Source organism: Sciurus carolinensis, chromosome 3 (genome assembly GCF_902686445.1).
Source record: "Sciurus carolinensis chromosome 3, mSciCar1.2, whole genome shotgun sequence".
Lineage (NCBI taxonomy): Eukaryota > Metazoa > Chordata > Mammalia > Rodentia > Sciuridae > Sciurus > Sciurus carolinensis.
Genome location: NC_062215.1, coordinates 38,320,561 through 38,333,127, shown reverse-complemented (window position 1 = coordinate 38,333,127; position 12,567 = coordinate 38,320,561). Strand labels below are relative to the sequence as shown.

General features: G+C 37.9%; 1 protein-coding gene across 5 annotated transcripts in view; it reads left to right on the top strand.

The window, feature by feature from the left end:
* Rffl (ring finger and FYVE like domain containing E3 ubiquitin protein ligase) overlaps positions 1-12,567 on the top strand; it is a 59,227-nt gene that overhangs the window by 2,053 nt on the left and 44,607 nt on the right. Inside the window, exon 1 of one of the 5 annotated variants that reach the window (XM_047544495.1) lies at positions 11,203-11,224. The exons of the other annotated variants lie outside the window; for them this stretch is intronic. The gene's annotated coding sequence lies outside the window, so the exon portion shown is untranslated. Of the gene's footprint in view, positions 1-11,202; positions 11,225-12,567 lie in introns of those variants that run through there. 5 annotated transcript variants of the gene reach the window in all.

Sequence of the window (12,567 nt, the reverse complement as noted above, 5' to 3'; positions counted from 1 at the left end):
TTTCAGACTTCCTTGGCCAAACCAGTTGACATAACTCTGCCTAGTGCCATAATAGGAATACTGTTCTTGTTAGTGGAAAAGGCATTTTCATTGACCAGCAACAGCATGACAAAACAACAACAAAAGGGCACCTTTTCTAATTACATGTGCATAGTGATGTTTAATACAGCCACTCCTGTCTGTATTAGTGTCACCCAGTACTTTGTGAAAACACCTACAGAAGCCTAAGAATTGTTAGGGAGACTAATTCCACCTTGATTTTTATGCCTGTAATAGAATTTTTAATATTGCTACTGTTTTAATGACAGGGACTTTTGTACCAAACTTGTACTGACAGTAGTGTTTATATTTGGAGAGGAAAAGATTTAACCTCTCTACCTTGGAAACTCATAACCTCTGCAATACAGAGTTCAGGTGTAATTTAGAGTTTAATGAGAACAGATGGTTTAGATTGCCATTCGTGAGGTCTCAAGGGAATAGCTGCTTCATTTTCATTGTTGTTTAGTAATGATTACTAGTTTGGTGAAGGTTACTGATGGTGGTTATTATTATTGTGGTACTGGGGATCTAACCCAGGGCCTCCTGTGTGATGAACACATACTTTACCACTGAGAGACACCCACAGCCCCATGGTTATTTTTGTTTGGTTACTGACTGGTTATTGGTAATGGTTACTTGATATTTATATAAGAAAGATTTTTCAACTGTAAGAACAGTCTTTTCATATACAAACACACGAACTCCTATTCTTAAATTGGGAAATGATGTGATCACTTTGTTTTGGGACCTTACAGTCCTGGAGTTTTAAAATTTTAAAAACATTTGGGTTCTTAGTAGAATATCCTGTTATATTTCAGATAAAAGCCATCTCAGGTAAGCATTCATTGACCTCAGGTGTTAATATACCTCCTTTCTTCCTCCTTCCAGGATTTAACAGCACCATTGTTGGGACAGTGGTCTTATCTAATCCTGTTATGCCAGTCTAAACCCATGATCCTTTCTCTTAATGCATTGAGATTGTCATGAAGTTCCTCCTTTACTTTTTTTATATATATATAAATTTTAGTTGTAGACAGACACAATACCTTTATCTTATTTATTTTTATGTGGTGCTGAGGATTGAACCCAGTGCCTCACATATGCTAGTAAGTGCTCTACCATTGAGTCACAACCCCAGCCCCTCCTTTGCTTTTCTTATTCAGGCTGAATATTCCTCATTGTTGATGCTTTTGAGCCTGTTTACATCTGAAGTGGAGCTAAGCAGTTAAGACAATACTGCATGTTTTAAAACATTTTCCTTTTTCAAAGCAAGCATAAGACCTGCTTTCTTCTGGGAGAGAACCAGCTCTTTAAATCTGATAGTAAAAAAGAGCTGGTTTTTCCAGCTTTCTACCAATAGGAATCTTCATTTAGTTTTCTTACTTTCTGGTTTTGCCAGTACACCAACTAGTCACTGGTAGTGAATTATGACCCAGTGGCATTGGAAGATCCTGAAGTTTCCTGAATCATCAAAGGAAGATCACAGTGTATTTAGTGCAGCTTTAGATTTTTAGCTTTTATTGCAAGGAGTTACCAAAGGCCAGCCACTCCTTGCAAGATTCTCTACCTGGCATTTTGTAACTGAGTCACCCAGGTGTTCTTTTAAAATGCAGATGACCTAGCCCCACCTCCTGGAGATTTTGATTGAGTACAAAAGTGATGAACAGGACTTCCCTTTCATCTAAAATATTTCCAAAAATCTCCCCAGGTGCTTCTGATATGCATCCTAGTTTGGGAACCACTGTTCTGTTGCACTTTTCCTTCCTTCCTCCCTCCCTCCTTCTATCCTTCCATCTCTCCCTCCCTCCTGTACAACAAGCTTTATGGAACTTTGAAAATTGGGGTTAACTTCTCTTTTATTTTGAAATTATTGAAACTGTATGTTCTGAAACTAAAAATTGGTAGTCCCTCTGTGTCATGCTATCCATGATGTTTGATTTGCTAGAATAGCCTATTTCCTAGTCATGACAGATAACAAAGAGCTTTTATAACTTTTATGTAAATTGCTTTACAGCAAGGCCCCTCTGCTGTATTATCTATCAGGAGTCATGAGGGAGAGTTTTTGGTGAAAGTAGCTTTCTTTATCTCATGAGTGGACAAATGAGTGATAATGTGGAAACAACTGGAGGTCTGACTAGGTTGTCAGTGTAGTTTTGATCAGTGTGGGATGGGAGATGCCTGGGAATTTTCTATGTAAGATTTTAAAATAAAGCCATCCAAATGAGGGAAAATATGCATACAAAAGTTAAAAAAGAGCAGATGTTCTTGGTACACTGTAGGCTACTCAGTGTCTCTTCCACTTTTCTGTAGGATTTTTCTTCAGGCTTAAGATATCTTTTTCTAGCCTTTGTATCTCTTTCTAGGAATATCTACTCAGCTCTTGTAGAAAGTGTACAAGAGTGTGAGGACTAAAGAACTAGAGAATAATATGGGTAAGAAAAATGAGTCACAGGACAATTAGCAATGTTTAAAATTTTTTTTTTCAGAATGACTGGAGTATTGGCATGTGCCCAGAGTTACTATCTGCAAGAATAAATTAATAACGTTATCCAAATTCTGTATATATTTGGACTGTAGCCCAGGAGCTCTGATTAGGCTATGAGACTTTGAGGGTGGCCCTATTAAATAGTAATTGACATCCATTTCTTATCTTCCTCTCTCCCTTTTTGGCCTTTTTTCTTCTGTCCCTCTCTTTCTTTCAAGCTCTCCTTCCTTTCCACTTGCCAATCATGCTGTAATAATCACAGGCTGGGCCCCTGGAACTTGACGCTCAAAGAGGTTGCTGGTTGCTAACACCTGTCTTCCAGCTAAATGAATAGGCTCTTTTGTGTGCAGGATGTTAAAGAAGCTGATTAGTACAATACTGGCTTTAAGGGCCTATTAATGATACAGCATATGTAAATCATGGAGTGATTTAAAGCCATTTTAGAAATTAGTTTCTTATGCCATATATTTTTTATATTGGATTATGTCAGTTGAATCTTTTCACCTAAACTATGAATCTGTTTATTGTCTAAACAGACGAATTTCTGTCATATTGATTGGGAATCATTTATATTCTAAAGAAGTTTCTACCCTTAAGGGCCTTTGTATTGTTCAGTAAATGTCTAGTGTGTAATACAATTAAAGTTTTGTTCACTGTGCTGCGACATAATTAGTTAATTTCTTCTCCTTTATATATTCCTGTTGGCAGCTGGAAAATTAAAATACTAGATGTTGCATAAAACTGCTTTTTTGAGGAGTGATTTTACTGTCAGTTGAATGGACTTAGGCCCCAGGGTACATTTTTTTAAGATGTCTTATTCAACTTTCCTGTAATAGTCTCTTTCTCGCTATAGAATTAATATATTAAGCCACATAATTGGCTGTTTAAGTATTCAGAAGAGACAATGTTTGGCCTTTTACTCCGTGATTATATTTTTTCCTACATCTCTTTTGAGGAAATGTGTGTAATTTTTGGCAACTCTTAAGTATATTACAGTTATATGAGCAAGTGAACTTTTGCAAAGACTGGAGAATGGAGTGGTTTTCTCTGATAAGCTATTATTTAATTCCCTCCCCAAATGGTTGGTCTGTTCTTTGTAGATCATAGCATTTCCAAACCTGATGTGAAAGTAGAAAGGCTGTGATGCTTGGTAAATCCTTTCATAATTTTTCTATACGTTTCATAAAAATGACTTTAGTTTTCAGCAACAGACTTGTTCTCAGGAAGACTTTACATTTAATTATTGTAATCTCCGCTTAATTTCTTACAGGATTCTTGGAGGGTTTCTCAGCAGGCTGCTAATTTCACGGCTATGACCTATACATTTTTTTTTTTTTTTTAATCTCTGTTAATCTTATTTTTTCATTTTTTGTTTGTTTGTTTTTTTTTTTTTTGGGTGCTGGGGATCGAACCCAGGGCCTTGTGCTTACAAGGCAAGCACTCTACCGTCTGAGCTATCTCCCCAGCCCCTTATTTTTTCATTTTTTAAATTTTTTTTAATTTTTTTTATTTTTTCATTTTTAAATGAAAGTGACCTTGGTCTGGTAATTTTTGCATGGTTCTATGAAGAGGTACAGGTGAAACCTCCCACCTTGCTCAGCTGCTTTTTTCAACTGCTACTCTGCATGTGATTGAGCACATTTGCATTTTTTATTTTGTTGAGCTTGACTTTTAAAGCTACTTGTCTCTGAAGCTACAGATAGGTTGGTTAAGTCTTCTGGCTCCTAGTTTAACATTCACATAGCTTTTCTAAAATTGCATCTCGAGATGTGGTTTCTTTCTTTTGGGTTTGTGGGATCATCAGGGATCTCTAGCACAACTGTTTGTTACTAGTTTTAAGAGTAGGGAAGCCCACTTGAACTACTTGGATCCAGTATGATTTGCTGAAACATTTTAACTGTATCTATCCTCTTTAAAGAAATACTGCCTAGTCATTCTGAAATTTACAGGAAGTTAGGCCAACAGGAGGCTCTGCTGGCTCAGGCTTCTGATTGGTTAAATGCAGTTCATTAGTAATCAGCACCATTGTTTATTTGCAACTGCTGGATTATGTTAAAAGATTCGAAAGGAAAAAAGTCTTTTCTTAAGTAAATGGAATGTCCTCCTCTTCTACCCCACCTTCTTCATTTACTCTTCATTTGCTTTACAAAATCTCTCCAGTCTTGGTACTTACCACAAGTACACAGGCTTGGTGGCACATAAATTAATATATTTCATCCTAAAACATACAGGAAAGCATGTGTCTCCCACAGCATTTTTCTGCAAATCTTCTCATGTTTTTTCACTTTCATAATAGTTAAGATTTCTGCTTTAGAAATAAGCTGTGTTCTCTTTTTAAAAAAAAAAAAATTTTTTTTTTGGTTGTAGATGAACACAGTATTTTATTTATTTTAATGTGGTGCTGAGGATTGAATCCAGTGCCTCACATGTGCTAGGCAAGTGCTCTACCACTGAGCTCGATTCCCAGCTCCTGTGTCCTCTTTTGAATTCCCACCTTTTTGGTCTTGGGTCAGTGGTGCATAGCCAGTTGCCATTAGGTTCAATTATACTGTCTTTAACCATGCTAAATTATTATTTCACACAGTATGGAAGATTAATACATAAGCTTTATTTGGAAATGCTGGACAAAGGAGTGCTCTAATTTGGGGAAATAGGTCAGAGTGTTTACTAGAGGGATAGCAAGGGTGATCAACTGAAGTTCAGCTAGTTTGAGGATTATTTAGTCAAAGGTGGAATTGTTTTTGCAGATAAGTAGTCATCGTTTGGGCCAATGGAGAGGAAAGGATTAAAATTATATGCTAAGGGGGATAAAAATGAATAATTTGGGGGATAAGGAATTACCTGGTCCACAATGGAGAATTCTTAGTATTTCGGGTGTTACTGATATTGACCCCAAACTGGGTCCTTTTTCCCTCTGAATTGTGAAACCAATAACAAGACCGTACAGATTGAGCAGGAAAGGTAGGTTATTTTTAGCCAAAAATAGAAGGAGGGAGAGGGACTCCATAGATTAGTTTCTTAATCTATTTGGGGTTAGGAGGTTATAGATAGAAGATTAAAAAAAAAAAATAAGTGGAAGGGCTGGGGAGATAGCTCAGAGTAGAGTAGAGTGCTTGCCTTGCAAGCACAAGGCCCTGGGTTTGATCCCCAGCACCACAAAAAAAAAAAAAAAAAAAAGTGGAGGAATATTCAGGTATTTTCTGAGATTATATCTGGAAGAGATTTTGCAGGGATTCAGGTGCCACTTCTTTTTCCTCCTCCTTTCCATTCTTTGTCGTTGCAGTTGTCTACTGTCTTGGTGCTGTGGGGGGTCATTTAGCATGCAAATAGGATTAGAATGAGGTTAGAGGTTGTTTGGTGTCACTCTGGCAACCATTTTAGAGCCAACTAGTGATGTAGCTCAGTGGTACACTGCTTGCTGGCATGAGTGAGGCCCTGGATGCCATCCCACCTGCACTGAAAAGTGGGGGTGGGGGGGAGTAACATTAGGTTGGGGCAGAAACTAAGCTATTTATGTGTTTGGGGTAGGACTAGATTCAGATTCCATTCTTGGTCATTTCATCATATACCATGGAAGAGTTTACATAATCATTCTACATCAGAGCTCGTACCTTGGCCAGTGTTTACTGAGAAGGTGGAAAGAGGCTGTCAGAATATTCCTGGAGAGCTTGACAAAGGGCCCTCTACCGTCCCAGTTCACCCTTGGCCATGTGGTTGGACTGAGCCCTCCAGATGACTCCGCACCATCAATCTTAACTCCTAATCATCTAGTTGAATGTTTTCCAACTTTCTGGACTGTTGATACAGTTGTACCAGCAACTTGAGGAATAGTGACCGTGAACTCACTGATTAATGGGGGACATAAAAATGAAAGTACATCTGCTATTTCTCTTCATCAGATTCCTGAATTGCATTTACTTGATAAAATATTTTATATAGCACACCAGCATGTCTCTTGTACTACCAAAACTAATATTAAGAACGAAAATATGTTGTTAGTGATGCAGGCTACAGTGTTATTTGAGGAAATGCTTGCAAATAGCAGTCTGAAATATATTTTTTCTCAAAACTTTTTTAGAAATAACACAAAAATGAACCTCTAGGGTTGGGGGTATAACTCTGTGGCAGAGCACTTGCTCACCAGGTGGGAAGCCTTAGTTTGATCCCCAGCACCTTAAAAACAAATTTTAAAAAGTTCTCTAATTTTTTGGCGAGGGGGAAGATTGGCACAAAATTCGAGAATTCTGAACATCATGTCAAGAAAGCAGTTTCTGATGCCATAGTATATAGTTCAGTGTTTATGTCTTTTGGTATCATTTGTCATTTGGTCTTCTCAGTCATGCATCACTTTTTTTTTTTTTTAGTATGGAGGATTGAATCCAGGGACACTTAACCACTAAACCACATCCCCTGCCCTTTTTTATTTTAATTTTTTTATTTTGAGACAGGGTCTCACTAAGTTAGCCCAAAACCTGATCTTCCTGAGTCGCAAGGGTGTGTGCCAGCGCACCCAACTGAGGCTCTTTGGTTTCTATTTGCTTTCCAGAGGCCTTTTATAAGTAGTCTAGAAAGAAGTATAATTAATTTATTTCTGTGGCATCAAAATTAGTGTTGATTTGGGCCTGGGGGAAAAGAATCTCTCCATGTGTGTTTTTCATCTTGGTTTGATTGCTTGGTTGGATGAAATGTCAAACTTGATAGATTATTGGAGTGTTATTTTGATAGTTAAACAATAATGAAGCTGTTTGGACATTTGCAGGGAACACTGCTTCCTGTGTCTGGACTTTGCACCAGAGAAAGTTTCAATTGTCCAGAAGCAATGCTGGTTAGAAAATGCAGCTTCTGTGGCTCCCAACACAGCTGTCTAAACCTCTGGCTATACTGGGACCTTTGGACAAGCATTGCATAATGCTTCTGGAAACAATTTGTTTCTGATCACAAAAATTTCTATGGTTGTTCCCTAAGTAGATTAGGAAACTAGAAGTGGGAGAAAGGTATTGCACATGTCTAGGTTATTCAAGTCAAATGTTTTTTTCTTTAAGCATCTCTAGAACAAACCTTCTTCCACCTAAGGAGGGGCCTTTTGTGGGACTGTTGTTGTCTCCTTGGGCCTTTCTTTCCTAGTTAATGACTAGTCAGTAGAAGAGCATGTGGTCAGATGGGTGCCAACCTGTAGGGGGCTTTGGTTCCCATAACCTTGATTAGGAAAGAGAGGTGGGGTACAAGTGAGGGCACAAATGTTTTTGAAAGTCTCTGTTTGCCACAAGAAGTCTTGAATTTTCACTTTGGTGGTGAATGTTTTAAAATTGTCTTTAAACAGTCCCCTTTCCTATTGAAATCATATGTTGGCCACAGGAGCTTGGGAAGCATTGGGCGTGCTCAGCAAGATTTACCTTACTCATTCTACTGTGCAAAATGATACTTTTTTTCTGAATGAAATTGTATGGATTCTTTAGTAGGAGAATTTTGTGTAAGACTCATCAAAAGACTGACATTTCTTTTTGCTATGTGATATTTCTGTATGTATCCTTTACCTCTTAAAAAGTATAAATTGGGCTGGGACTGTAGTTCAGTGGTAGAGTGCTTGCCCAGCATGCACAAGGGTTCAAGAATGAACAAGGCCCTGTGTTCAATCTACAGTAACACACACACACAGTACTAACACTTGTGTGCTCTCCGTGGACCAGGGTGTTTTACTATATTAACCCATTTAATTCTCCCAACAATCTAATGATTGTTAATGTAGGTACTATTATTTGTAGTCCACAGATGTGAAAATGCTGCACAGAGAAGTTAAAGAGCAGGCCTAAGGCTGCACAGCATTGAAACCCAAAATTTTGTCTATTAAAGGTTAAGCTCTCAATTCTGAGGCTACAGCTGCCTCCTTCTCCATCATCTCATCTCATAGGATTATTTTTTGGAGGGAGTCTTTATGAATAAGTTCTTTTTCATGTAGTGTAGGCTTAAAGCTATGCTTTTACATGGGCCTCCTTATTGTGGTATGGGATTTAAAAATATCACCAATACCAGGTTCTTATATTTGCTGTGTTAGTACTGAAGAATTGTTTTACAGTTTATTCCTAATTCTCAAATTATAAATGTTTTTGATACATAAGCCAACCACCTTTAAAATCATATCTGACTATCTAAAGCTTCAGGTTATAGAATAATTCATTGGTGGTTTTTTTCATTTTTCAGGGTGGCAGTGTTGTACCTTCCTGTTTGTCAATAGGCCTTCCTAACAAATTGATGACTATGTAAGATCCATAGATGTTAGTGACCTCATGTTGTAAGGGATATTAATGGAATAAATGGTGCTACACCATTTTCAGTGGGAAGGCCTGATTAGTATAGAAAGTAGCTCTCTGGGCATACCACAGTTTGTGTAACCATTCACTCCTTGAAGGGCATTATGGTTATTGCCACTTTGGAACTATTAGAAATAAAGCCATTGTGAATGGATTGTGCACAGATGAGTGTGTGGTCACAAGTTTTAATTTCCCTGGGTTAAGCCCCAGGAATGTAGTTGGATCTTATGGGAAAATGCATGTTTTCAGATTTCTCAGATTTGCAAACTCTTTGGGGGAGTCTGTACCATTTTATAGTCCACCAGGAGTGGATGAGATCTGATTTCTTTTTATCCTCACTTTTGGTCTTATTTTTAATTTTTAGCTTTTTTTTTTTTTTTTGCAGTGCTGGGGATTGAACCCAAGGCCTACCAACTGAGCTATATCCTCAACCCTTTAGCTGTTTTAATAGGTGGTATATGTGTTTTTTTTTAAAAAAAATTTTTTTTTAGCTGTTGATGGACTTTTATTTTATTTATTTATTTATATGTGGTACTGAGAATCAAACCCAGTGCCTCACACATCCTAGGTAAGCACTCTACCACTGAGCCACAACCCAGCCCTGGTATATCTGTTTTTTGAAGTTCATCAGATTACTTAATAAACTGAGTTGACCAACAAAGGTAGACTTTGAGTTTTGTGGGTTTTCACCCTGCATGTGATTCTGCCTCTGCAGTGTGGCAGGGGTCTGTTGACTTGCTTTTTAGCCCTGTGATTTCCTTGAGAGTAGGGACTGAGTCTCTATCCAGTAGTACCTAGCACAGCACTGCTGACAGCACAGTGCTATCAGTAAACAGTGTGATTCCCAGCTCTGCATGTCTTAATTCCTTACAAATTTGCATCCATGACCACAGCATCTTATTCAAATTATTTTATTTGTCAAGTGGTCTTTGGAACCTTATTCCTGACAATATCGATAGCTTAAACTGCTCGTTTAAAAATTCTAAAATAGACCATCTCTCCCTCTGAAGATAGCCCGTTTTCTCCCTGGAATGCACATTCCTTACTTTACCCCAGAGGCATCTCTCTTGAGATTGCCCCTATTCTCCCTTGAATTTGTTATCTATTTTCTAAATAAACCTCTCTCTGGGTCTTTGGGAAAAAAATTAAGCACAAAAATACATAACAGCAAAAGGCAAATGCTCATCTGTCCCAGAAGTAACTACTAAGTGATTTCAGATTTTTAATTCTATGCATTTTGTATCTCTGTCTGTATTATGTATGTGTATATATGCAAGTCAGCGTGCATATCTATCATATATATAAAAATGTATATTTCTCACCTATTCACAATACTTTTTATTCTAATAATTCTAATAATAATTTTTATTCTAATAAAAATTTCCATGGAAATTTTTTTAAAGCACCTAAGTTCTGGGACAGAGCTTCAGGTTCTTCTAACCCTTGTTGTTCTGTTAGAAAAGGAATGTGTGAAGTATCTTTTTTTTAATTTGGATTTTAGATTTTTTTTTAACTGTTATATAAAAATGTAGAAGTTATACATGTTTATGAGATGCCATGTGATATTTTAACAAACATTCTATAACATTTAAATCAGCTTAAATATATCTGTCTACTTGCCAGATGCAGTACACTCCTGTAATCCAAGCAACTGGGGAGGCTGAGGTAGGAGGATTGCTAGTTTGAGACCAGCCTCAGTAACTTAACGAGACCCTGCCTCAAAATAAAAAATTACAAAAATTGGTGTGCTATTAGTGTAATTCAATGGCAAAGTGCCCCTGGGTTTAATCTCCAGTATAAATAAATAAATACATGTAAACATATATCTTGATCTCAAACAATTACCATTTCTTTATGGTGAAAGCATTTACTCTTTTTTTTTTTTTTTTTTTTTTTTTTTTTTAATTTTAGTTGTAGGTGAACACAATACCTTATTCTCCTGGGAGAGTATTTGCCTAGCATATATGAGGCTCTGGGTTTGAACCCTAGCACTGCAAAACACAATGTATTCTCATTATCTATAGTCACCCTACTTGCAATAGCACACCAAAACCTCTTAGTCCTATCTTCTTCCTCACCCCCGACCCCCATGCTGGGGATTAAACCCAGGGGTGCTGTATTACTGAACTGCATCCCCAGACTTTGATTTTTTAAAAATTTTAAATGTTGAGACAGGGTTTTACTAAGTTGCTGAGGATGGCTTTCAATTTACAGTTCTCCTGCCTCAGTCTCCCAGTGATTGGGTTTATGTTGGTGTGCACCACTGTACTTGGCTCTCTTATTTCTGTAGAACTGTACCTGAGTACCCAGTGATCATCCTCTCCATCCCTCTCTCCCTCCATCTTTGAAAGACCTGAAAAAAGCACTCCTTGTTACATGGATTTGGGATGAAGTAAGTCTGTTATTTTATTTGCAAGTAGATTAACAGAATTCTGGATGGTAGGATGTGTCCGTCCACTTTATCATAAATAATGTGAGTCTGAGGTTATGATGTGATCTCTTGCATACTCTTGGGGGAAGCAGGAACTGTGAGCACAGTGGTCTTTAGAGAATGTGCAGTCCTTTGGGTATTTGTCTGCTCATCAGCTGCTTAGTCAGATGGAGTGTTTTCTTAAGTGCTACTGAAATGTGCAGTTCAGTCTTTATTTTGAAGTCTCTTATTCTGTTGTCTCTCCCTCTTCCATTACTTTGATTATCTTGATGGGATATTCAAGCTGTGCAGTCTTATCCTTTTATTTCCATAGCCTAGAGAAGGTGGTTTGAAGATGAACCATGGGTGAACAGGTAATCTTATCTACTCAGCTAGAAATCACCCTTAACAATGATACACATGTTGACAAAGGACTCCTAGACTTGGGGATGAGAACAAAGGTAACTTAATCCTGTGCATTTTTAGTGGAAATCAGGGTGAAAGTTTAGAAAGTTTGACTTATTGGAGGCAGGGCATGTGTTGTAAGAGGGAGGAGAAGAATTATGAATTCAGGAAACTTTGAAAGCTGAATTACAATCTTTATTCTGAGAGGAAGGTTGCTGGGGCAGGTAAGTAATAGGACATGAGTCTACTAGTCACTTCATTATGAAGCTGTTAAGAGTTGTTTAGGTGATGGAATTTGATGACAGGAGCCTTTTCCCTGCCCTTTCTCTGTATTAACAGCTCAGGAAGAAAACTGAAAAATGGCCATGCGTAGAAAATTACACCCATCAAACAGTTCCAAGATTTCCTTTGCCGGGTTTCTGAAATAAGCTGCCCAAGATACCAATTTGATCACATCACTAACTTCCTTTCTCTCAATCTTGTCATCAGGTCCTCAGACTCTGTCTTGACAGCTTTGGATTCCTCCCTTTCCTGCATGCTTGCTACTTTTTCAATTACTGACATACAGGAACCTAGTATTTCATTGCGCCTGAGGTAGGCAGTTGCTAGACTCTTGATATTGGATACCTTTCTTGAGCTATGAAGTATTATACCATAGTGGATAATAAAGTTCACAGTTACATTATAGAACCGATTCTGGTAACTGTACCAGCGGGGACAGACTTCGTTGGCATGCCCTCATGCCACTCGGGGGTTGTTTTGCAGCAAAGTGCTGTGAAGCAGGTTGAGCAGTGCCAGTTCCCATATCTGAATGTGGAAGTGGCTCGTTAAAGATTAAAAGGACTGCCTGGTCCTTCTGGCCCCAAGATGGAATGATCTCTGCCATGGCGACTGTCTTTGTCTCCCAGGAGAGGCCATTT